General features: G+C 45.5%; 1 long non-coding RNA gene across 3 annotated transcripts in view; it reads right to left on the reverse strand.

The window, feature by feature from the left end:
• Positions 1–26164, reverse strand: part of LOC107519732 — a 68562-nt gene that overhangs the window by 37749 nt on the left and 4649 nt on the right. The window contains exon 3 of one of the 3 annotated variants that reach the window (XR_004954242.1): positions 15927–16108. This is a non-coding gene — a long non-coding RNA (uncharacterized LOC107519732). Of the gene's footprint in view, positions 1–6322; positions 7378–15926; positions 16109–26164 lie in introns of those variants that run through there. The other 2 variants (XR_004954241.1, XR_004954243.1) reach the window with 2 other exon arrangements.

Raw genomic sequence — 26164 nt, forward strand, 5'->3', positions numbered from 1 at the left:
AAGGTGTATTTAGAATGGTCTAAGATAAAATATAAGCTATTTGTCAAAGCCAAAATTCTTACTGGATGACTCCAGGGGGCACCATAAAAAAATAGACAACAGCATTCCTGTGTGCTAGACACTGAGATGCAATGAAATTCCCCAAGACAGCCAAATGGAAGAGTAAATCTCTTCCTACTATGTGGTAGAAAACACAAACAAACTGTGATCTCGAATACAAGCTGTACATCAAAAGACTATGTGCCTTGACTTGCCATTAAAGTGTTTCTCACCTTGGCAACTCTGTAAGCATGTTTAGAGGTAGATAGCAAAGATGGCGTATTACTGATGGTGGGTTTTCCAAGTCAAGTCATGGAATAAACATTTGCTGATGAAGGAATGAACAAACGATCATATAAATGAATGATTATCATTCTATTTCCAATGATCCTTTATGTGTACACACTACCATCTGAGCCCCTTCCTGGTGACACCCTGTGAACATTAAGATCTGGTAAGCAAGAAAGGCAGTTCACAGGGGTGAAGTGATTTTTTTAAACCATGCATCATTACTGGCTGTTGTCACAGTTGCACAGTTGTGGTTGTTATTTTTGTTATCATTACTGTTATCCTACACACACACAACTGCCTTTGAGCATGCTATCTGCCAGGGATGATGAGCCCAAAGGAAAACTCCAGCGTGAAAGAGACTGAGGGGCTGGCTGCCTACAGAGAAAGAGAGGACGGGCCCAGAGCCCAGGCTGCTAAAGAGGTGCACACTGGGTCTGAGGACCAGGCAGGGAGCTCTCAGTCACTGAGCCCTGCCCCCGCCAGTTGAAGCAACCCTTAGAATGCTCTCGGATCTTCAGCGCTGACCTAATCTTTGTGGCCTCATCTTGTGACAGGTTTTCCCGCTCACCATATCCGTGACACTTTATGATGTTTATAAACTCAGTGTCAATCCCACTGCTCATAACTTGCCTTTGATACCAAAAGAATGTTTTATTAGACATGGCTTTGTTTATTCAAACCTCATTCTTCCCTCTCTTCTTCTTAATAATTTTTAAGCCCGGACTATTAATCTTTGTACCCTAGTTAAAACTTTCTCCCAGTATGTTCTTTTATAGATATTAGATATTCCTAAACTCAGAAGCTTACATTCATTGCCCTCCGTGGGCCTTCCTGAGGACAATAATTAGCTAGAAAGCCTAGCTGCCAGTCAGAAATACTGAAGAAAGTGTCCCGATATTAGGTGGGATTTGGGGAAAACACTTTCTGGGGTACGCTCCCTGCTAAAAGTGGCTACATCAAACAATTCAATTTATTTTGAGAAAAGCATTGAGTTCCTCTCTGTAAGGGCCACTGTATCCAGGGAATGAAATGCACTGAGGCCACCACCACTCAGATGACACAGTGATATGTCAGAACTGCAAACTGATGAGCACCTTGGTAGAATTTTGTGCGAAGAGATGTAGGAGGAGGATTCCACTGGGGAGTCGTTGAGCAAACTTTCAGGACACAGATAAATACTGAACCAAGTGCGCACTAGACTGAGAAGGGAAACAGCATCACGGAACGAAGAAACAGAAGTGAAGAGGATGACGGGGCACAGAATTTTGTCTGCTGTGGCGGGAGACTCTCCCCCTCCTGCCAGTGTTCCAGCCGCTTGTATTTTCTTGAATACAACATGTTCTTCCTCTGTGTTGAGTCTTCTTAACCTGTCTTCCTTCTGCCTATAAAGTGTCCCCAGCCCGACTCTGTTCACTCGGCTAACTCCTACCTATTCCTTTAATTCTCGGCTTATATGTCCTGTTCTTAAGTTGGCCTATCCTGACACAGTTTAATTCAATTCTATGATTTATGCTCCCATCACACTTTTAAAGTCCTTTGTTAACTTTCATTACGCTCAACATACTTGCTTAATGCCTGCCTTCCCAAATCTCCTGTGTTAATTAAACAAGGAGGCCATTAGAGTGATGGGCTCTAATCCGTGGAGGCCTACATAGGCAAACCAAAACCTAAGCCTGAAAATGCCTCGAAGTTACAAAATTAAAACACTAAAGACAACCCGTTACAAAGAGCAAATGAGGCTATAAGTTATAGACAATCAAATATTTTTCTTCCTTTGCTGCTGCATTTTCTCTATATGTCTTTCCCCTGGCTCCTGTTAGCAGGACGCTCTTAAGCACTTCCAATTCCGATCGATTTCTGCTCAAATAAACTCTTAAATATTTTAATTTGTCTCAGTTTATCTTTTAACAAGTGCAAACTCATAAAGGCCGAGACTATGTCTGGTTCTCTGCGTATTCTAACCACCGTCCTCTAGTCACCACATCTCTATTTGTATTTTTGTGTAAGGGTGGCAAGGGGCACGAGATGAGGACAACAGAGAGAGGAACATGACGTTATAGGGGGGTTTTGAGCAATATCTTTCACTTACCATGTGCTCCCAGACACCTCCATTTTGAAAGACCTACGTAAATGTGGAAGAAACACAAACACTATAGATGCTCTTCAAGCTTGAAAAGGACTATTTTATGGAAAAGGAAGATAAAAGATGGTTTCCCAGGAGTTAATCTCATAGGGAATGGAGTTCTTAGAAAATGGTCTTTCATATGTGGCCGCTTCTAAATATTCCTGAAAGTATGGAGCAATTTATCGAAGTATATACTCCAAGAGGAGGAAGGAAATGTAGAGGAAAACTAAGGTTTTATTCATATCTATGACAACTGGAAGTAGACATAGCCATGTAGATAAAAATTACTATCCAGTCACACCTGAGGCATGTAGCACCTTGACTATTGGTTGGTTGGCTGATCTGTTCATTCATTTAATGAGTATTCATGGAACTATAGCTTACTCAGTATGTCAAGCATTAAATTGAACTCAGATCTTGTCCTTACACAGTTCACTATCTAAGAGAGGAGAAAGACCATCATACAAGCAATTAAGCCTGCAGTTTGTCCACCACATGGCAAGGAGTGCTAGAAGGAAGAGCACAGATTTGAGAGTACCTTGGCTAGTGGACATGCCCATCAGAAGGCATCTGAGGTGTCTTGGGCATTGACAGAAGGAAGTTAGGTTTTGTCAAACAGTATGTAATTTCTCTGAGGCCTGTCCATGAATATTTACTGCGACACTGGAATAATCATGACTCTCAACCTGCAAGTATCCTTAACCTGACTACCTGTACCCACAACTCAAATGGTTTTCTCTTCTCATCATGTAATGAGTGATTCTTATTAGAGATCTAGTGGGATTACTCCAATTTTTAGCTATGCGTTACTGAATAATTCTGTGGGGTAAATTATGTGCTATTGGAACATGAATATGAAGATGAATTTTCCAAGGTTTTAGGACATAATCTTTAAGTCAAGGGCCTACACCATGACTTTCCACCTGTCTTTATAAATATGACCTATTCTTAGAGAAAATGAGGACTCCCAGAACATCCTCACGAGAGGTCTTAAAAACCCCAGGATGAACCTTTATCCCCAACCCGAAGGGTGGACTGCCCACCCCATTACGTGAGCTGTCCTTCAGAATGTGAGGTAGCGATACGTCATCTTTTGGAGTAAGATGGAGTACCATTTTAAAGCTTTTTGATTTTTGTTCTGAATTTGTATCTCCCTACACCTTTTCTCCCCTTGTGTTGTCTCCTGGTTTAAAAAAAGAAAGAACATAAAAAGCCACAGGAATATGTAGATTTTCTAGACTCCTCAACACCTCCTGCCAAGGGCTCGAGTCAATTACTGTATCTACAGTCCAGAAGCAGAATCATGGCTTCTGCATATCTTCTCATGATTTACTGATTTGCTTTTAATTTAAATTTCAGAATTGGCAGGAAGTCTGAATTGGGCATGGGTTTTAATTCCTTTAGAATTCTAAGGTCAGGGATGGAGAGATGGGTGGGGATACAGATAGACCTGAAATGGCATGAGTTAAACTCTAGTCAGGGAAGGAAGGATAAAAATCCCAAACAGGGACTTCACTGTCAGGATCCCACGATACAGACTATTGGCACATTTATGGACACTGTTGGAATAACTTCTGTGATGGTTAATTTTATGCGCTAACTTGGGTAGGTTACAGTGCCCAGCTATTTGGTCAAACAACAGTTTAGAACCAGCGTCCCCAACCACTGGGCCGTGGACAGGTACCAGTCTGTGCTCTGTTAGGAACTGGGCCACACTGCAGGAGGTGAGCGGCAGGCAAGCCAGCGAAGCTTTGTCTGTATCTGCAGCCGCTCCCCGGCGCCAGCATCACCACCTCAGTCCACCTCAGATCATCAGGCACTAGGTTCTCACAGGAGCACCGGTCCCTGATGCCCAAAAAGTTAGGGACCGCTGGTTTAGATGTTGCTGTAAAAGTATTTTTTTAGATATAATTACACTTCAATCAATAGGCTTTAGGTAAAGCAGATCCCCCTCCATAATGTGAGTGGGCCCCTCCAATCAACTCAAGGTCTTTAGAGCAAAGACAGAGCTTTCTAAATGATGAAGAAATTCCTGAGACTGCAACATTAGAAGCCACGCTTGAGTTTTTAGCCTGTTGCATACTGGGGTTCGCACTCAAGACCTCATCCTCGACTGACCCGAGTCTCCAGCCTGCCCTATAAGTTTCAGACTTGCCAGATCCCACAATCACATAAGCCAATTCCCAAAAATTAATCTCTCTCTCTCTCTCTCTACACACACACACACACTGACGAACCTACCGAATACACCTCCTTTTCAGGAAAGGTCTGTGTTGTTCTGATGTGCAATAATGGGAGCTGAAGATGACAGTGCTGGCAGCGGCCTGAGCCTGTTTGGCCAGTGGAAGCAAATCTGTGCCTAAATGGCAGTAACTTCTCACTTCCCGTAATCAGGGCAGATCTCCCTGCAGTGACAGTCACATGTCCTAGACTACCCTCACAGCATGAGGAGCACACCTTGGTCATGGACCACGGGTAAGCCACAGGCCTCCCCTGTGGCCTTGTCTTCTCCCTGCTTTGTCTGACCTGCCGCAGTGAAAACCTGGAATTTAGAGCAGAAATCAGGTTTCCTCTAGCTCTGCAGTTGTTAAGACTTTAATTTTGGTGAGTGTTGGAACTACATGGGCAAAACCTCTACCTCGGACCTCTGCAGGCACCCCACAGATTGGCTGCAGAGGGGAGCCTGGCCAGAGGTGATTAACCACAGATCACTAACAGCTCAATGGAAAGGCCTGTGTCCAGGAATTCCTTTTGCCAGAGGTCCTGGGAGCGTTTGCTGCAGAGAAACGAGTTTGCAAATAAGCACTTTTCTTTGTAAAGGCCCCTTTCCCCAGCTCTGTGAGCTCCCAGCTCAGTTTTCAGTGGCAAGGGCTGTCTTTTCATCTTGAACTTTACATATTCTTCTAGTTTAGCCCCATCACACAGAGCCCTTTGGCAAGCCACTCTCTCTCCCACTGCGAATTGTTGGGTACCAAGGCGGAGAATAAAGATAGGAGTCAGCCAACACCGCCCCCCCCATTCCGACTCCGCCTTTCTCTGTGCTTAACAGTGGATTTCAAAAACTTTGGATTTGTCATCGGGAAAGATGTTGGAGTCAAACAAAGGGAGAACAAAAATTCCAGACGTGCTGAGAAAATGAAAGAGTGTGAGTGTGTGTGTGTGTGTGTGAGTGTGTGTGTGTGAGTGTGAGTGCAGTCTCACCACCACCCTCAACGCCACGGATTAGCATTGTAAGCCTCAGGAATGTATGTCATTTGGGGTTGAGTTCGTGGTTTGAGCAATGTTCCTTCCACCTTCCTACTGGAAAATTTAACCTCTTTTTAGTCTTTAGTGAGGCAAGGAAACCGAACACCATTTGTGTTCGTTTTCCCCGGCGACTCATCTCTAGAATTAAGTGTCAGCTGCCCATCTCCACAGCCCTGGCCTGGTTCCTCCTCCTGGATTTCACAGTACGTCCTAACATTTCACATCCCCTCTTTTGCTCGCTCCAAAACACCTTCCCATGGCAGCCAGAGTGATCTTGCGTCTTGCTAAAATGCAGATGTGAGGACCACGTTGCCCGTTCCTGGAGAACTAGGTGCAAGCCCCCAGCGGGGCAGCTGCAGTGGTCCGGGGCTCCTGGGGGCCCCCACCACCGCCCTGTCTGTGCAGCCCCTCTCTGGCCTGCCAGCCCCCCTTCCCTCTAATTATTTTTACAGCTGTGTTCCTTTCTTGAAATGAGTTGTTCACTTCTTTTAAGGTAAACTCTCCCCCTTCCTTACATCCCTCTGAGTTCTGATCTACTCTCTCCACCCTAGGTGGGGTGACATGCTTCTGTAGTTAGCACTGCTTTTCTCCATTCTCAGTGAATCACCTGTATTTGCTCACCTTTCTGGCCAGCCTGAGAGCCCACTGGGGACCCTCTGTCCATAGCAGAGAGTCCAGCACACAGACGATCCTCAGCTGATGCTTCAGGGTTAACAGACAGCATAACACAGCACAACATGCGAGTTCAGCGCTCTGGCTCTGTCACTGGATTCGTGTGGACTTGGATCCCAGCATGCGCTGCCTGAGCCTGGGCCCAGTCACAGCACTGTTAGAGCACTGATGGCCAGAATGCACTGAAATAATGCCCACAAGGTACTCAACACATCCCTCGCACATAGCGAAACCTTGATATTGACTGTCTCTAGGCAGACCTGTTTGCTCTACTTGCCTCCTGCAGCCCTTTGTCTAACTCTGCTCTGTCAGCAGAACGTCCCCTCCACCCCAAATGCCCACGGAAGTCATCGACTACAGGGGGAAGAAGGAGTTAAGCCCAACTCCATTCACCGCAAATCCACAGGCACTAAATAAGGCTCCAACGTTCAGGCTGTAACTATGGGCTGCAGTTAACTATAAACAGCTGTTGCAAGATAATAGCCTCCACTGGTAAAATAAGGCTGCTAGCCCCCCTCCCTCACCATGAAACCTTTCTTACAAAGAGCATTCAGATCCCATAGATAGAGAGCTCAGTCTGGCAGTAATCAGAATTAAGAGATGGGGGCAGGGGTGAGGGCCGTAAAGCTTTCCAGATCAAACTGACACGTCTATAGCAATTCTATTTCCGCTTCCAAACGCTGAAACACCCAGGCGCCTCTTGTCGGCCGCACGTCCCCCCTGTTGTTCTAAGGGGGTAAACAACTCTGGCCCCTGCTGCTCCTTTCCTAACAACCGGATGAAAGGGCCGGCATTAGCCAAAGGGCTACGGGCGGCTCTTTAGACTGAAGCCCTTCCCTCGGCTCATTCTCTCTTCCCATTTTAGGAAATTTAAGTATGAATCAAAACTCAGCAATGTGTGTCCATACGGAATTCGGGGACTTTAGGTCTATTTCAGGATTTAACGAAGGTGAGATTCCTGTTACTTACTTCTGCTCTGCTGGAGGCACATGGCGTGTGCTTGGTTTGCAGAAGTAAGGAAAATACCTTCTGCTTCAGAAAATATCCTAAATATCCATCTGGTGGCGGGCACATAGTAGGCACTCGATATTTGTGTGTTCTTTTGAGCTCTTCCATGTGTGAGGAGTGATGAAGGAACTCTGACAGCAAATGGCTTTGCTTTCAAAGAATGGCTGGTAGAGTCATTGAGCCTTTGAAATGGAAACTTTGAGAGGGTTGCCTAGTGTAAACCTTATCATCTTTCTATCTATCTATGGAGTTTAATGGGACCTAGAGAAATTGAGGTTTATATATGGGTCAGCCAGCAAGTCAGCAGCACACAGGAGATGTACCAACTTCTCTGACCCCCAGGCCAGTGAGTTCAATCAGCTCACATCGAAAATCACAAGACAAAAGCACAGTTCTCTGCAGTCTGGGTAAACAAAATTCAGGAGGAATGTTCAGAAGGAGCAACACTCAGGAGTTTAATTCTGTGTATGGCTGTGGTCTCAGGAGAAGTAGAAGTGCCTATAATGTGTCTGTCTCCAGCTAGATCATACATCTTAAAGACTAACTGGGCACAGTAAGTGCTGTTGAAATAATGAATGGCTTATGGACTTGCCCACTGTTGTGAAGGCATGCTTTGCAATATGGGAATGCACTAATAACTAACACCCATGGTTATCCTTACTGAGTATTTATCACGAACCAATAGACAGCTGTCTATGAGGGAGATGTTCCTGTTAGTCCCATTTTATAGATAAGGAAACTGAGATTTGAGAATATTGACATTTGCTCATTGTTACCCAGCTAGGACGTTCCAGAGGCGAGGTTCAAAGCCATTTTCTGCCTAGAGCTGGATTTCTTGATTACTATGATGTCTTACTATAAGTGAACTGAAAAATCATTACCCTCTTGTGTATGATGCAATACAGTTTTGTGTATTTGCTTTGTACTCCTAGCCTGTCAAAACTGTACCATTCTGAGAGGTAACTTCATCACTCCTATTTCATCTGGGTGAGATCTGAGTCCCCAATAACGCACGTGACTTGTTAAAGGTCACCCAGTTTGCAAGACAGAGATTTCTAAAATGAATTCTAATGTGTCTTTCATGACGACATTACTGTCTCTCTATTTTAAATCCACCAAGTGTTATCTAAGCTGTGATTCTAGCAAATCACAAGAAGTTATAAGGTATTGTTGGCATCAAAACAATCCAACCCAACCAAAGAAAAATAAGGAAGATAGTCCAGGCTTGTTAGAGCAAGGATGGCAAATGTATCCCAACTTCTAAGCCAGTTCTAGTCAATACTCTTAGCTACCTGGAGGGCTGTGCTAAGCCAGATCATGAGAAGGATGATGAGATTGCTCCTGACTTTAATGGCAAAGCATCATTTCATATTGAGCTAAGTTGATTCTATGTTGGAATGTACAAGAGGGGCTGGGAAAGATATGTTTTAGTTGCCTCTCTAGATGCACGTTCCCCTTTCCACTCTGCTCTGTGAGAACTTTATCGTCTACACCATGGGGGTCCCTTCCCCATCGATTTCCAGGCGAGTCTGGTCAATGGGGAAACCATCAGGAAATTGATAGGAGAAAGGGAAGAGATGAGGTTGTGGCATTTATTCCCTCCCTGTGGTTCACCACTATTGACTGAAACCCCTCAGTGGAAGGTCCCATCTCTCGTTAGGATGCCCTCTACTCTCAGCTCTCTTGTGATCCCAATCACTGTCCCCCTCCTCTTTCTCCTTTACTAGCCCTGGGTTAGTGTACATGTCTTGTAGTGCACACGGCTTGCTAACCCACGCCTACATGGTGCTATACCTCTAGTAAGTAGCCTCTTTATTAACCTCTACTCTAGTTACCCAGTGGGAGTGTGCCATACCCCTGACGGACAGAACAGCCATATCACATGGGACTGTATCAGAAACCCAGTCACAGATGAATGAGGAGCTAGCACTAACCTCTCTTGGAAAGGGAATCCTCCTTTCCCTTTCCTTTCATTCCTTCCTTCCTTCCTTCTTTCTTTCTCTTTTTTTTTTTTTTTTTTTTTTTTTTTTTGTAGCACATCAGTAGCCCATTATTGTAGACACTCTTCCGATCAGTCCAACCTCTTCTGGTTGAAGGCAATGTTGCAGAGTGAAGAGTGCCCGGATTCACATCCAGCCCCAGCCAAGAATGGTTTTCCAAATTTCAATCTTGGGCAGGGTGGTGAGACTCTGACGGCCTCAATTTTCTTCTCTACCAAATTGGGACAATAACACCTATATTGCTAAGTTATTGTGAAAGAGATGACATCTGTAAAATTATCCTTTTATTCATTGCATTCAGCTAAGTTTACATGAATCTACAGAGTGGAAGTTTTGGGATAAGAGCTTTTTTTTGTTTGTTTATCTGCTCAAATTCAGCAAGGTAGCTGAATTTCCTTCCTCCCTCTCTCTCTTCTTTTCTTAACATATGAATCTTGTCACTTCTTCTTGAGCCTTATGTCTACAATTCAGTGATTCTCACCTCTAGGAGTCCTGGAAGACTGGAAAGGATTTAACCATCAGTCTTTTATGCCATAAAAACTTCAGCAATCCAGACCCCCAGGGATAGGTTCTCAAATTAGACGTTGAAATTCCTGAAGACAGGGATCGATGTTATATATTTCTTTCCCCAGTTCCTGATGTCTAACTTATACACAGCAAATGTTTATTGAGTTAATGAGTTATACTAGGTAATCTTGCTTTCTGTAGATTTAAGGCTTTCCTACCTTAAACACTGACATATTTACCTATTTCATCTTAATCATTTTGAATGAAAAATGTTTTTTTTTTTTTTAAATCACCGCCATTTAGAATAGAGTATACAAGACATTATTTGTATTTTAAAAAATAATTTGGAAACATCTTTCTGAGCACAGGCTATGCCACTTGTGCTTAAACGAGCCAGTCTGTTCAAGGAAACTAAGTGCACAGAGCTACTTTGCCCTTGAACTACATGTTCCTGGATGGTTTCCTATTTTAAATCCCTAATGTCCAATTCTTCTAATATCCACTCTCTTCTCTTCCTCTTGCTGTTTCTAACATGCTGTGAGGCTGGACATCAAGTAATTATAGACATTTGAATTCTGTGTAAAATAAGACTGAAAAAGCTCCAAATAAATGTGTGCTAATAAAGAGGGAACAGAACGAACACCACCTGCTCTGAGTGTTCAGAAGCTTTTATTCTTTACTTCTTAGTTCCTGGGTATTTAAAAAATGATGATAGGTATAAGAAAACATTGCTGCCTATGAATGACTTTGGAAGACAAAAGGAAACCTCTTTTTCTTCCTCCTAAAGAAGGACAAGGACCACTGTGCACATTTATGAAATAACATCTGGGCCTAACATACCTATGGGGAAACTTTAAAGTCCCTATTAAAATCTCAGTCCCTCTAAGGTGGATTCTTAATGGAATCAGAAATAAAGAAACCCACAGGTACACTCTCAGGTTCAGATTAGCTTTTTTTTTGGGGGGGTGGGGGGAGAGTTGGTTCTGTCCCTAAAGTAGTCAAGGGTGATAAAAATGGCAAGAGTCACTTTAGAGGAGTGACTAGAGAGAGCTAGACGCTGGGACTGAGTCCCTTATCCTCCCTGTGTGTCACCAGAAAATCAAGCCCTCTCTGCCCCTCAGCCTGCTAATCTGTAAAACAGGAATGACCATACGCCTGGCAAGACTTCCAGGTGGATGTGAAAACGAGCAGAGAAAGAACAAATGGAATACTTTGTCAACAGAAATGTAACATAACTGTCAAATGCCCTTTGTGATGATGATGACCATGAAGGCTCAGTTCCAGTGCTGGCAGAAAATCTCACGTGTCTGAGCGAATCTGGAGGGGAGACATTCCTGGCGCAACTGCAAGGAATTTGAGATGCGACTTCCTCTGGACTTAGGGTTAAATCTGAAGCTCTTTGATCTGGGAGTCTGCCCGCAGATCCAAAGTCAGGCTTCGTCCACCTCACCCTCGTACAGAGCTCTCAGAACTGCCACTCAGTGCTTAGGCCACTCAGGCCAGAAAGGGCCTCTCTGTCCTCTGATGCTGCTACGTGTCTTTCCATCAGTCTGGCGGCCAGGAGACTCTGAGCTAACTTTAATTCTCTATCGCACTAATTATTTCACGGTGAGCTTTTGATATGGTTATCCATTTCGTCCCTCTCTGTAGATTGATTTACTTTAATGCCATGTTAGAGACATTTTTCTAAATATCAGTTTATTCAACTCATTTTTGAGTGTATGAAATAGTGCTGTAAACAATGAATGACTGGGGACTAAACATGATGAAAATGAATAAATAACAGAACTATACATCGCAAAGAGTGAACCTTAATGCATACACATTAAAAAATTATTTAGGAAATCGGGGGAATTCTAGGAAGCAATACCGACGGTGAGGAGAGACTCTAACTGTATTACAAATGTGTAAAACAACCTCATGAAGGGAGTGCATAGAAAGGTGCTGACCTAAGTAACTTTGGAAATGAGTGGAGTCTGTAAGAGTAAAGGTGAAAAAAGCTACGCATAAGCACTGTGCTCAGGTTGATAAAACTGTTTTCCATAGATTAGCAATTCTGATGCTGCTATGCATAAGAATTGAACAATTAAGTAAACAGAAGGAGACATGGGACTTCTTTCTCTCTGTTGAAGTGGAAGTTTGTAGATAAATAGGGGAGGAGGCTAGAATGAGTCATGTGATAACGGATTGGAGTTATCAGTATGCAATTATGTTTAGCTTAATCTATAGATGGTTATAGATAGAAATATTGATATGTTGAATGTGTATATATATACACACACACACACTGAGTTATTATACACATACATTATGTACTATACATATTTTTTTGCTCAGCCGAGAAGACCTAAAAGAAACAACACCACAATAACAATGAGTATACCTAGTACCCAGATCTTGGTTTCTAAGACCATTCTTCAATAAAAGGAAGCAGGGCTTCTTGGAGAAATGACCGACTCCAAGACTAGGGCAGGAAATACACAAGACGAGCCTGAAGCAGAAAGTATGGATGTGCTCAAAACCCTGAAAAAGCTCACATTGCTGGGGATATTTCAAAGGACCACAGGAGCCAAGAGGAAGGACTTCCAATGGCCAGAGCTGGAACAAGTTAAGCAACAAAATTAAGTAGTGATAGATTAAAACCCAAACTAGAAGATCGACATTCATGAGTCCACACTCTTCTAAATAAATCATTGAATAAGTTAATAAAACGGGGAGAAGAGACAAAAACCTGTGCGGAAGAATTCCAAATAATTACGCAGATACTCTGCCTTCAAGGAGGTGGACGCGTGACTCCAGACGCCTTATATCTGGCCTGTACACAGTACATTTCCTCCAAAGAGTAAATGAAGGGGAGCGGGGGGAATGAGTAATTTTATAGTGAGGAAACCTGGCAAACACAACCTCCACCAAGTGATGGAGTGAACATCAAGTCATAAAGCATGTTGATAGTATGTACCGTCGATACGATGTGATGCAGATGGCACTTTGCCACTCAAGAACCCATAACCTTAGACTAGTCATGAAAAAAGCATCAATAGGGGGACAGCCTACAAAACACGTGACTGGTACTCCTCAAAGCTGTCAAGGTTATCAAAAACAAGCGACATCTGACAAAGGGTCATAGCCAAGAGGAGCCTAAGGAGACGGAACAATAAAAAGTTCTGTGGTGTTCTGGATGGGACCCTGAAGCAGAAAAGGGACAATGCGTGAAAACTGAGGACATCTAAATAGGCTCTGAACTTTCGTTAACAGTAATGTATAAATATTGGTTCACTATTTATAATATATAATACTAATGCACGATGTTAATAGGGAAAACCAGGTGTGAGGTATATGGAAACTATTGTTTTCAATATTTTTGTAAACCTAAAACTGCTCTTAAATACTATTTTTAAAGTGAAAAAATAGTTATCAATTTAGCTTTATAAATTATTCAGAGGTTCCTATGCTTACTAAGTTCTAGGCACTGTTAACATTTGGGGAGCTCAAGATTTGTTTGTCAACTTATTTAATTTCAAGTCTCATGGAGCTGTTCTGAGTATTAAAAATGAGAATACACGTAAAGTGATTAGAATAGTGGCTGGAACCTTGTGGACCCTCAATAATTACTGAGGGGTGAGTGGTGGTGGTGGTGATGATTTGGTTTGCCAACAGATATGGTATACTCTGATAGAAGTATGCATAAACTGGTCCATCTGCTCTAGTCTGAGGCTGGTTTAGGATGTGTTTTTGGATAAGGTGAGTCCTTAAGGATAGGTAACAGTTTGCCGGGCAAAAGCAAAGGCATCATTCCTGCAGCGGAACCAGCAAAATCAAAGAGCTAGAAGCATCGCACCCAGAGGTCTAGATGGACTAAGGCACATGTGGTTTGCTTTTGCTGAAGCGCATTGTGGAAGGAGTGAAGAAAAATAAGGCTAGAGTGGTCAGCAATGGCCAGGTCACAAGAAGCACTGTGCGCTGGTGTAAGGAGCCTGATCTTCCTTCTGCAGATAACGGGGAGCCACCGAGAATTTTCAGCCCTACGGAGAGGCAACCACATTTGCATTTGGATAGACTCGCTTTGGCTTCAGTGTGGGGTGGGACAGGAATGCAACCATATGGGATGCTGCAAGGCCGGAGAGCTGAAGTCATTTGAAAAGCATGGCATTTTCTTGGGGGCACTTACAACCCTCTTACTTCCTAAGCTAACCACACTTTGGTGAAGTGCCTGTCTAACTATTCTCCTTTTATGTGTATTAGCTATAAAGGTAGAAGCTAATTTTGGCACAGAAGTACATCTGTGAGGCAGAGTGAAGTGTTTCCTTTACGACCCATTCTTGTTCCAGCCGTCCGTGCCAGGAAAAAATAATGCAAGCTAGAAATGAAAAATCTGTGAGGTTTTGGGAGTTTCCATTTTGAAGCTTCCCCACCTTACACTTGAAGCTGTAGTATTTTGTAGATCCTGAATTTTTAGTTCATCTTTCCACAAGTATTTAGGCTAGCCCAAAACTAAACTTCAGCAACTAGCTAATATTTTAGTTACTCAGTATAGCTGAATGGATAGGAAGCCGAGATTGAAATGTGGGCATCTAAGTTCTCGCCCCAGCTTGGCTACTCATTGTTTGTGGGGCTTCCTATGGTCCTTCGGCACTTTGGAGCCCATTGAAAATTAAATAGAAAATATATTCCGACACCACCTCTATCATTGTCATCACCAACATCAAAAGCATCACCACCCTGACTCCTCCATCTCAGGTTTTGGTGAGAATTAAATATAACCATGTATATAGAACAACAGCTTGCACTTGTCGCCAGAAAATAATAGCATATCAATAATCTCTCCCAAACCGCAATGTTAAAACTGATCAAATTCAATGCCTGGAACATAGTAGGTACTCAGGGGATATTTGCTGAATGAAAATGAGACCATTTATTATGGCCTTTCCCCCTATTTAGATGCATACTCTATGATATAGAAACAAGGCATCATAATTTGTGTTTGTTCTCTGGCATAGAATAACTCAATGAAATATGAGCAGACTTAAACCATACACACTGGAACAACTTTGGTTCTGTCATTTATTAGGGACTCCAGTTACCACCCAAAGCATGTTCACGATCTCTTAGAGTGGGCTCATTCATCACTGAATCCACTGAAAAACAAGGAAGTCCCTTCATGGAGCATCTGTCTACCTACCAATCATCCTGGAGATTGTTTTCTCATCCCCAGTTATAGTTTTCTGTTGTCCTTTGTGCTCAGGGCCATACTACTCTCTTCATGACAGACTCCATGTTTTGTACCCATTACCCGAAACTGATAGATGTCACAGTCACCTCTCTCCATATGTCACATGGCCTTAGTCTCAGACTTGAGCTAGCTTTTTTCCAGTCAGGGAAGCCAGCTGCCTTTTCAATAACATTTTCTTAAAAACAAAAAACCAAAACAAAACCACCAAAAATTCCTGATAGACTTCCAAACACAACTAAGAAGTAGTATACACAGGATATTTTTTCTAGTTTCTCTCGAGCTATGTGGACTACATGAGAACCCCTCTGTAGAAGAAACTTATTAGATTTCTGTGCCTCATCTTTTAGCACAAGGTCTGATTCAGAGCAGAAAATAAATATTTGTGGAGTACTCTCTTTTGTTAAGATGCTGGGACTAGAACAGGGCTCAGTGATAATTTAGTGCTTTGCTACTCAAAGTATAATCTGTGGAGCAGCAGCATTGGCAACACTCGGCAGTGTTAGAACTACAGACTCCCATGACTCACCTGAAACCTAAATGAACATTCTTCATTTTTACTAGATTCTCATTCAAGAACCACTGATCTAATCCAACATTGGAGAAACAGATGTTTCTCCAAAGCTGGATGTACACATCTGGGTATTCAAGTGTTTTATGGAGACTAGGACTGAGCAACATTTAATCTTCCTAAACCTCTTCCCCTCTTCCTGAAATTATCCATCTCTCCCTATACCACAAACTTCCCATCTTATATATGCGACACACAAGAGCCCCCAATAATCATCATTTGTTCTATGACTCTACTCACCACCCAGGTGATTCGAGTAGGTATAGACGCAAGCCGGCTGAATCCAATTCCATCTTCTAGGAATCTGAACCAGGGACCAGGAGCAGGACTGGTGATCTCAGCTTCTGGCTAGTTCTCTAAAAAGTGCAGGCAGGATCTGTGGGGCTATATATTCCACCATGAGAACTGGGAGCGGAGAAAGGCTGTAAAACAGAAGAGACACAATGCGTCAGGCACATGAAGAGAAGCAGGGACAGTTAGTGGAGAGAGTCAATCTCAGACTTGCTTATGACTTCCAGCCCTGGTTGCCAGGTCCTTCCCCAACAAGGCTCAGATGCAACTTCCCATCATTTCATGAAACATCACTATTCCTAATACACCACCTATAGTTTTCCTTAAGGGAGCTCAAGCTGGCCTTAGCCTTGGCAAGCTCAGAAAGTCCTAATTCAGTCATTTTATTTTCCCTGGCTAACTCTTATTAGCACATTAGCACACATGTGAGATCACCAGTGAAACTCATACTTAAGGGGTGAGCTTACAGGCCGCCCAACCTACAGGGGGATCAAAGGATGTCCATATGCGATGGCAGTTCTTTTTCAGTGCCATTGAGGGCCATCTGGTAGGAAACGGAATCTTCATAGAAGGAAGTGATGATCATCATTCTACATTCAGAGTTCTAGGACCTCTACCCAGGGTGCAGGTACTACCCACAAGGCCAGCATCCATCTGAAGTTCATTCCAATACTCATATTCCAATCTGGTGATTAGAGGTATAAGGCGGCAGATCTTGTCTTGATTGTGTGAATTCGGAATTCACTAAGCTATTCATGAACCTAAAATCTCAACTTTAGGATGCAGCAGGCCTATCTGAAAGATTTCTGGGTCATTAGATGTATCGGAGGGAGCCTAAGGCATTAGTTCTCTGTAAACTGCACACCCCTTGGGGGCTGAGCTTGTGTTCAACCAACACTCCTTGAGCACCTAACTTAATTAAGGGGCTGTTTGCTGCTACAAAGTGTCTGGACTCTTGTACATTCTGTTTTGAATCTCTAAAGTGCCTTTCCCTCCTGTCACTCACTTTGCAAAACACATCTACCTTGTTCTCCTGAAGCTTTTCCTGATCCTTTACCCCATCTGACTCACTTTCCGCGCAATCTTTGATCAGTATATATTACTTTGTTAATGCATCTCCCATGCCAGACAGCAAGGCATCTGTTTTCTTGGGGGACGGGGGGCGGGGGGGGGGAGGGAGTTCGCCCTCTTGGAGTGGAGCACCCTGAGCATGGAAGATATGCTTCAACCAGTTCTGGATCCTCAGCTTCTCACTTCATGCTGAACAAGCAGTTCAGAGTTAGCTGAGTGATACAGCTCAGGATGTCAACACTGTCTACTTTCTCATCCTCACTGTGAAGATGAAGACAAGAAAGTCCATGGAAAAAAACCTACTTGCCCTTAGGTTATATCAGTACTTTGGGCAGACTAGGCTTAGAAACAAATGTAGCCTTCCCAAGAACGTGTATTTATATATTTTAATTTTCCAAGTACCAAAAAATGCTAAAGGTACATATATTTTGGCCTAGCGACTCCAGTTTTAAGAATATGCTCACAAAATGTTTATCAGGACATGTGCAAGGATGCTCCTTGCTGCATGGCTCATATTAGCTCATGCCTGGAAACAATCAGTGTGGTCACTTACAGAGGACAAGAGCATCCTCAGAATGCACATCTAAACTACAATTCTATGTAAAGCAGAATTCAAAATGACTAATTATATCTTCATGTGAACATATGAAAATCATTGTGAATAAAGCAGAGTACTAACTAAAGTCTACGTAGAATTATCTCTTGTTAACATTAAAAGTCATAACTGGTAGTTGGATACATACTTATAGGCTGGCACATGCATAATGGTACAAAATTGTATCATTAGCAATATATAGATCCTGTTAAATATTTTAATTCATTTAATCCTCACAAATTATTAGCCCCATTTCACAGAAGAGGAATATAAGGCAAAGAGAGGCTAAGTAATTTGTTCAAAAGCACACAGCTAGAATGTCGCAGAGCAGGCATTCCGCACCCGCTGAGACGCTGTTAAATTTACAAATGCGGAGCCCCTCCGAATCCGACCCGCCGAATCCGGATCTCCGAGGTGATGCCAACGTCCACTCAGGCCTGAGAAGCACTGCACTAAACCCTTATGCTCCACCAGTTACAATGCTGCTGAAGGAGCCACAAAATTGCTGGAAGACCGAGCTTCGAAAGGCAGGGGTGGGGGGAGGGACTCACTTCAACTTTGTTACTTATTGAATTCCTAGAATTGCCTAGACTGACCTATACTGTAATACTTTCATTTTGATTGGTTTTAAAGGTCAACAGAAACCACAAGGTAGGGGGATTATGGGCAATTTTTATGTTTGTTCGTTTTGTTTTGTTTTTGGTCTCTATACTTCTCTATATTAAGACAATAAGAAAACAAGATTAACCAATATATGCTATGTTTAAAAATCCCCCCGAGAAATAGGCTGCTTTACAAAAAGATGCTAGGAGGACTCCCCTGCCAGAAAGCCGCACTCTGCCTGCCGGAGAACACGTCTCCTGGCAAAACAAATGATTCCTTCACCACCGGAGAGCTGCCCCTCCCTCTCCTTAAATTGGTAGCATCCATCACCGTCGGGCGACGGGCGCGGACGAGGTGGCTTTTCAATCCTGAGCCCTGGTGTGATAATTGGCATAATTTCCCTGAGATAATGTGGAGGTTAATGAGGTACAGGGAGCTTTAGGCCATCCACCTTCATTTTCAGTTCGGGGAATGTGGGCTCTGATGAGAGTGGGGAAAATCAACCAAAAACAAGAATGGAAAGGGCCACAGGAGAATGTGCATGAGGACCAGAGGGAAGAACTCCTCCCCGCCCAGCCCACTGGAAGTGGCGTCTCTGGTTTTGGAGGGGAGATCCCTCCCCTCTGAACCCCGAGGAAGAGTCTATTCTGGAGGGGCCATGGTGCATTCCAGCATATTCCAACTTTGTTTGTAGAATGATTAGTGTCCCTTGGCCTTTTCAAAAACCAAAAGCTGGTTTTATTGATAAAAAAGAATCTTCAATATCCAAAACACTGCCTACCTTCCAAAATTCCCAAAGCACATTAGAATATTTAAGGCTCTAGAAGATCAGCAGAAGGAAACAGGTTTGGTGTTGGCTTACCTAGAGGGATGCAGGCTAATTTGACTATGGAATCCTTTTTTGTTTTAATCTGAGGCGCCTTCCGGTTGTTTCTGAGAGAGACAGTGCTGTGCTGTGCTTGCTGCAGCGTAGCTGGGGGGTTCTAGTACAAAGGTGATGTGTGTAGCCTGCCGAAGGGGTGAGTGCATCATTTATTCAGCCAACACCGACTGGCTATGTGCGCCCCACCTAGGGCAGGTATTGGGGCTGGGGACACAGAAAGGAAATAAACATTATATCTACGCTGGAAGCCCTCATGGTCTAGACAGGAAAGAGGAATACAAACAAAATGATGCCTAGAGAACAGGGCTGTGATGGAGGTAAGTCTCTCCCTCATCCTGGGAGCATGAGGAGGAGCTCCCATCAGGGAAACAAGGGAGAGAACTGGGCCCCCAATCACGGGATGGAGAAGCCCCGCTATAGAACAGGAGTCATGCACAGACTTTAGAATCAGATGACTGAGCTCTGTCATTTCCCAGCTCCATGATTTGGACATTTGTCCCTCTGTCTCTGTAATGGAGACAGTAAGAATACATAGCTAATAGGATTGGTACACGGATTAAATGCATATAACCCACTTAATATGAGGCTCCTAATGTAGAGATTTTTAAATGCGAAGGCAGATTCCTCAGGTAAAGACCTGACAAGGTGCAGGTGACTGACAAAGTGGATGGGGGTGGGGAGAAGGCAGGCTGAGAGGAGGCGACCGGTCATGTGGCTGAGTGACTGGACAAAGGGGGGGGTGGGGTGAGAAAGAAGAGCAGGTTTCTTCGGCCTTTTTTCTTTTTTGCTGGAGTGGGGGGTATGAATCTGATGAACTTTCCATTAGACCAGGGCATAGTGGGTTGAACTGTCTCCATGTTCGGATTCTAACCCCAGACCTGTGAGTGCACCGTTATGTGGAACTAGGATCTCTGCAGACATAGGTAGTTGAGTGAGATCACTGGGGTGGGCCCTAAACCCGGTGGCTGGCGTCCTTGTAAGACGAAGAGAAAACACACAAGGACACAGAGGGAAGAAAGTCTTGTGAAGACAGAGGCGTTGCCTGGAGTGACGCAGCTATGAACCCAGGAACGCCACGGCTTGCCAGCAACCAGCAGAAGCAGCTCGGCAGAGAGGCACGGAGCAGACTATTCCTCAGAGCCGCCAGAGGGAACCCACCCTACCGACACCTTGATCTTGGACTTCCAGTCTCTACAACTATAACTGCAAAAAAATGTCTGTTGTTTTAAGCCACCCGGTTTGTGATGCTTTGTTTCGTAGCTCTAGGAAATGAATTCACAGTGTTTCCCACCTTAGTACTACTGACGGTTTTGGGCAGGACAGTTCTTGGCTGGGGGGAGGGAGGGCTGTTCTGTGCACTGTAGGATGCTTAGCAGCACCACGGACTCTGACCACGGGATGCCCGCAGCACCACCAGAGTGACAGCACCGAGTTCTAGGAACACGTATAACTAAGGAGTCTGACTCAGATGTGGGGCTCAGGGGTGTCTGATGGAGGTAAGAGCGCCCGCAAAGGCCTTGTGGCAGAAAGGAGCCCGGACAGCATGGGGAAGATGGGAAGGAAGATGGCAGCGGAGGGAGGCCGGGAGGCCGAGGGCTGGACTCAGGGTGTGGTCTGCATTTCAGGCTCTGACTTGGTTATCGGGCACAAGGAAAGAGATGTCGCAGCGGGAGAGGCGGAGAGGGCCCCCTGGTGACTACTTCATTCATCCCCAAGGTTGCACCAAGACAACTGGCCATTTTTTGTTTTTCCCCCAACTAAGGGGGGTCCTTTCTGCCATGTGGTTGCAGATGCCCGGCTCTGTCTGGGACACCGGTGGATGTGCCGTTTCTGGAAAGAGTTGTCTGGCTTTTTATGGTTTAGTGAAGAGGAGTCCAGAGGCCGTGATGTCAACTCATAAAAAAACATTCAGAAATCTATATTTATGCCTTGTAGCTCTCTGGTGAAAACAGCATATTGTCCTACAAGATGGATGCAGCCAGCTTCTCCCAGGGGGTATGGTCCCCCTGGAAGGCCCTTCGGGGATGGATGTGCTGCCTTGCTGCCCGCTGGTTTGGGCTCCAGGGCAGAGCCCTACTCGGAGGGGCCGGGTCTGGTGAAAACTGCGCCCCAGCTCCTGCTGCCCCATCTCCACGCCCTGACCTTGTGTTTCTGTATCGCTACAATTCTGATTGCGAGGCATCCCAAGCAGGGACCGTTCAGCATGAAACACTGGTGTCCTTGCCCGGGTCTGCAGCCCCCGACATGCCGCTCACGGTGGGGAGACCCTCCGCTCCTGGGAGCCTCAGATTTCTCTTCTGGAAAATGGGTGGGGAAAAAAAAAAAAATCTCTGCCCTAGACTCTCCCGAATTCTGCTTTCAAGTCAAATGAGAGTCCTGTGTGTGAATTACTCTAGAAAGCACGGCACTTTTTGCAATAAGGGAGGCTCACAGGCCAAGGAGAACGCACAGCCTGTCACCAGGAATTAGGAAATTTGGGGTTAAGTCTTGATTCTCCCAGTTACCTGCTCTGAGCCTCACTGTTTTCATCTATAGAAAGGGAATAATCATGCTGACCATACGAATGTGTCAAAAGGATTAAAAATATACATGTAGACATTTCTTAGCACAACCTTTGCACAAGGCTCAGACACAATGGCTGATGCACCGGAGGCCTGGGAAGCCCTCAAGGAGGGGAAGGCATGCAGACCAGGTGCCTGGAGGAGCCAGTGCCCAGGGACAGGTGGCCCAGGCCGTCTACACTTGCCCGGGCAGCCTCTGGCCCTTTCGTCCCCAGCACACAGAGCACCGTCACCAGCCCGGCCCCACCGGGCCTTCTCTGCGGTGCCTCTCATACCCGCCCCCTCACCTCCATTTTTCCTCACTGCCTTTCATAAAGGCCATGGCAGGGAGTAGGCCTTCGCTCCTCCATTCGGGGGATCCGGTCTCAGCTGGGAAGCTCATCAGACACCCCCTTGGGGCTGGCTGAGCCTCCCATCCCTGTTGGCCGAGGCCATCTCTTGCACCTTTCTGCTCCCTTCTTACAAGTTCTTACCACTTCCTTCTCTCCTGACCTCGCATTACACCATCCCCAGCATTTGCTGTATCCACCTGCCTAGACCGTGAGCTGGGTGGGGACTGGGTCCGAGTGGGGTCCCTCAGAGCCCCTAGGGTACCTGGCTCGGAGCGCCCCTCCCTTCTCCTCTCCCCTTCCATGAAAACCATATCGTCTCGGCACCCTTACACGCCGAGCACGGAGCACCATGGAGCACCGTTCCAAGGCCAGATCTCAGCACAACCAGTCTGACAGCCCTGCCCCACCCCCCACCCCCTGCCCCGCCCCAGAGCTCACCTTCCCTGGGGAAGTCAGTTACTCTACAAAACCAAACAGAACCCATAGATAACAGGTCATGACAAGCTCCATCCAGAAAACCAGAATAAACCCACGGGGAGTGTCTGCAGAAGCTATTTTAGAGAAGGGAGCATTTGGGCCCACAGAGTGCATTTGGAGACTTGGCATGGTGCCCGGGGTGGGGTGTGGAGGCCTGCCCATCCTCTTCCCGAATGTCAGGGTCTGTCTCGCTTGCTGGGAAGTCCATCTAAGGCTTCCAATCCCTGTCTCTTCAGCAACTATGCCAGCTTCCTAGGACTACTGCAATAAATTACCACACTCTTGGTGGCTTAACACGACAAAAAATTCTTCTCTCACAGTTCTAGAGGCCAGAAGTCTGAAATCGAGGTGTCGGCAGGGCCAAGCTCCCTCTGAAGGTCCTGGAGAAGATTCCTCCCTCGCCTCTCCAGCTCCTGGTGGCTCCAGGCGTCCTTAGCTGGTGGGGGCGTCGCTCGGTCTCTGCCCCATTTCCCGCCACCTTCTCCTCTATGTCCGTCTTTTCCTCTTTTGTCTCTTTCTAGCGTCTTATAAGAACACTTGCCATTGAATTTAGGGCTCATCTAGGAAATCCAGGATACCCTCCTCTTGAAATCCTTAATTACATCTGCAAAGACCTTTCCCCAAGTGTTTGTGTTCCTGGGTTCTGGATGTTAGGGTATGGACATAATTGGGGCGGGGGGAGGGGGGGTCACCAGTCAACACCTTACGGCAGGTGAGGGAGAGGGCCAACCCCAAAGTCAGCATCTGCTCACCCAGAGGACTACAGTTTCTGTGTATGAATTTTTACCAGCATCTGCCTTTGCATTGTATTTCCGGTTTTAGGTCGAAGCATTTACAGTTGGATGCCATACCCTGTGGGTTTCCTTATTAGGCACTGTCAGTTTCTCTTCCTCCCCAGACTTGCTCAGCACCCCGAGCCACTCCCCGAACATGCCCACCCCTGTGCTTACACACTAAAACAACAAAACTTGTTCCCAGAATGGGGGGCTGTCTTCCCTCAGACCGGGCCTCTGTCAGCCTCCCTCTGGATCTGGGCTGGCTCAGGATTTAGGGCAAGAAGAAGAAATTATTCCCAGCTGGAAAAACAACCACGTCTGCTGGGCTGGCCCAGAGCACAGGGGAAGGAGCTGAAGGCTTGGGGTCCATCCGGCTTTTGTTTTTTGTGTTTTAACTCAAATTCCTCTTGTTTGTTAAACAGACAGGCACATATTATTAACATGTACACAGTTTAGATAAGTACGAAAAAAGGTGGAAGTATATAAAGAAATGGAAAATCTTTTCTCTTTTCCCACAATTACATGTACTCGTCTCTAGAAATGTATTCTCTCTAGGAAATATATACATCCACTAAAGAGTATGCACATTTGTATGCACAGCTAGAGTCAGTTTTTGTTTTTTTGTTTTTGTTTTTTTTTTTTTACATTTTATACATGTACGTATTTATAACATAAATATAAGTAAATGCTTTTCATTATGGAAAACGGCTGTCCTTTCCCACGGCCCTGCACATGGCTTTTCTTCCCAATGCTCTATCTTAAACGTTTTCTTACTTATATACATGGCTAGATCTCATTTTTAACAGCTACAAAGAACTCATCGCGTGTACTGTCATTTGTAAACCACTCCGACTGGCTTCTGGTGGAGTTCATACAAGGTTTAGCCTCTGGCTCAACCTGGTGCTGTGCATACAGCAAACATAAAAAGTATGTATGCAAGGATGATTATTTATACACGCAATGATATATATTATATATTATGTAACCACGTATGTATTATGTAATACTGTGTATGCGTATATGAAGTTGCATTTAATTATCACAACTCTGGGCAATTGTAATCTTTACTTCACAGACAAGGGACAGGATTTTTAACCTGATGTGAGGATAGGGAAGCTGAGGTTCATGAAGGCGAGAAGCCTTAGGCAAGGTCAAGGGGAGGGAGATCTCCAGTCCTTTGTTCTCTGCGTTGTGCCCCAGGCCTCACCGCTTCGCTTTCCTTTGACAATTTGGTACAAACCACACCCTGTTGGTTTCAGCCCTAAGTGTCCTTCCTGGTTTCTTTCCGAGTCAAATCTCTGTTCCTTAAAGACCAGTGGGAGTGCAAACACCCTCGCGTCTGAGTGAGTGCAGTGGGAAGGATGATATGTCAAGCCTGACTGGCTTCTCGATGGACTGTGAACCCCATCTCCCCAGGGGCCCGCGTGTGTCTGCATTACTTCCTGAGCAGTCTTCGCTTCCGGCTATCATACTTGGAGGGAAAAGAAAAATAAGCTCGGCCCAGTGTCAGCCCGCTGGATTCCTGGGTGGGCCTGATAACTGTGTGGCGCGAGTCACTCAGCTCCGGGCGCTGGTTCCAGCTCCCTGTGCTTTGACGTGCGTGGGCAGAGGAGAAGAGGACCCGGGACAAGTTTTACGGCTACAGACGCCAATCCATTCAAGCCTGCGGCTGGCCTGTGCGGCCTCACCGTCGAATCCAGTAGAATTTTGCAACATTTATGGAGACAGTATGACATAAAACTGGCCGTGAAACCTGTGCTTCTGCGACTGTGGCCTGGGGAGAGCCACTGGCAAACGGGCCTCCGTTCCCACAGAGCCCGGAGCTGACGGCAGTGCCCCGCCCCGGGCTAGTGCAGCAGCTGCTCTCAAACTCTGCCGCACGCCCCACGTACCTGGGGAGGGGAGGGGAGGCCCATCACAAACCCTACCGCCCAGGCCACATCCCCGATCAAATTGGAACCTGCGGGTGGGATCCAGGAACCCGTATTTACGAAACAAACAACCACCAGGGATCCCGATGCGCAGCTGAATCTGAGGACCGGAGACCTGATGGAGTGCCCGCCGGCCACACGGTCGTCACACACCAATGCCAATCATGACCGCTCTTCCCTGAAGCCTAGAATAAAGGTCCCAAATGCTTTCTGCGAGACCTCCGTCACCTTAAGACAGTCAGGGAGAGGCCAAGGCTGTATCTCAGTGAGGCTCCCTGAGTCTCCAACCACACTGAGTGCGAAGATAGTGTGAGGCCAGGGTTTGATTTTTTTGGGGAGCTTCTAGAAAGTGAGGCCATGGCATTTCTGAAATTCCTATCCTCCCCTCTTATCTCAGTCCCTGTATCTGCTCAACCCTGAGCCAACCGCTCTGCCTCAGAGGCGTGTTGGGTGAGAGCCCCCCTCTAACAGACAGCCTGCTGGGTGGGGGCAGGGCGCCATCCTCACACAGGACTCAGAACCCCACCAGCGCCAGGGCCCCCTAAATCCGTTTGGTCTCACCTACAAAAATCAACATTAGTTGGTTGCTTGAAGTTAAAAATTAGCCTGTGCATTAAGAGACTAAGAATAATCACAAATACAGGGAAGCCTGTAAGAATTCATGACCAACTGCTCCACCTGGGGAAATTACCTAAACCACCAAATCCTGGTCAGGCCTGCGTCAGCTGCCAATGTCAACTCAGCGTACACCCTCCCCTGACAACGGCTACGTGCCATCTCAGCCCACGCAGTGTCTCTCAAACTGTGATCCTTTGGGGTACAACTGCTTCAGGCGGGGCCTAGGGACCCGAGTTTGAACACGCCCCCCAAAGCAACACCTCTACCGACACACTTGAAAACCCCCTTTCTAAGTCTTTCTCAGAGCTTGATGCCTGTAGTTCATCGAAGTGCAAGAAGC

Source organism: Rousettus aegyptiacus, unplaced genomic scaffold (genome assembly GCF_014176215.1).
Source record: "Rousettus aegyptiacus isolate mRouAeg1 unplaced genomic scaffold, mRouAeg1.p scaffold_m13_p_14, whole genome shotgun sequence".
In the NCBI taxonomy this organism is placed as follows: Eukaryota; Metazoa; Chordata; class Mammalia; order Chiroptera; family Pteropodidae; genus Rousettus; species Rousettus aegyptiacus.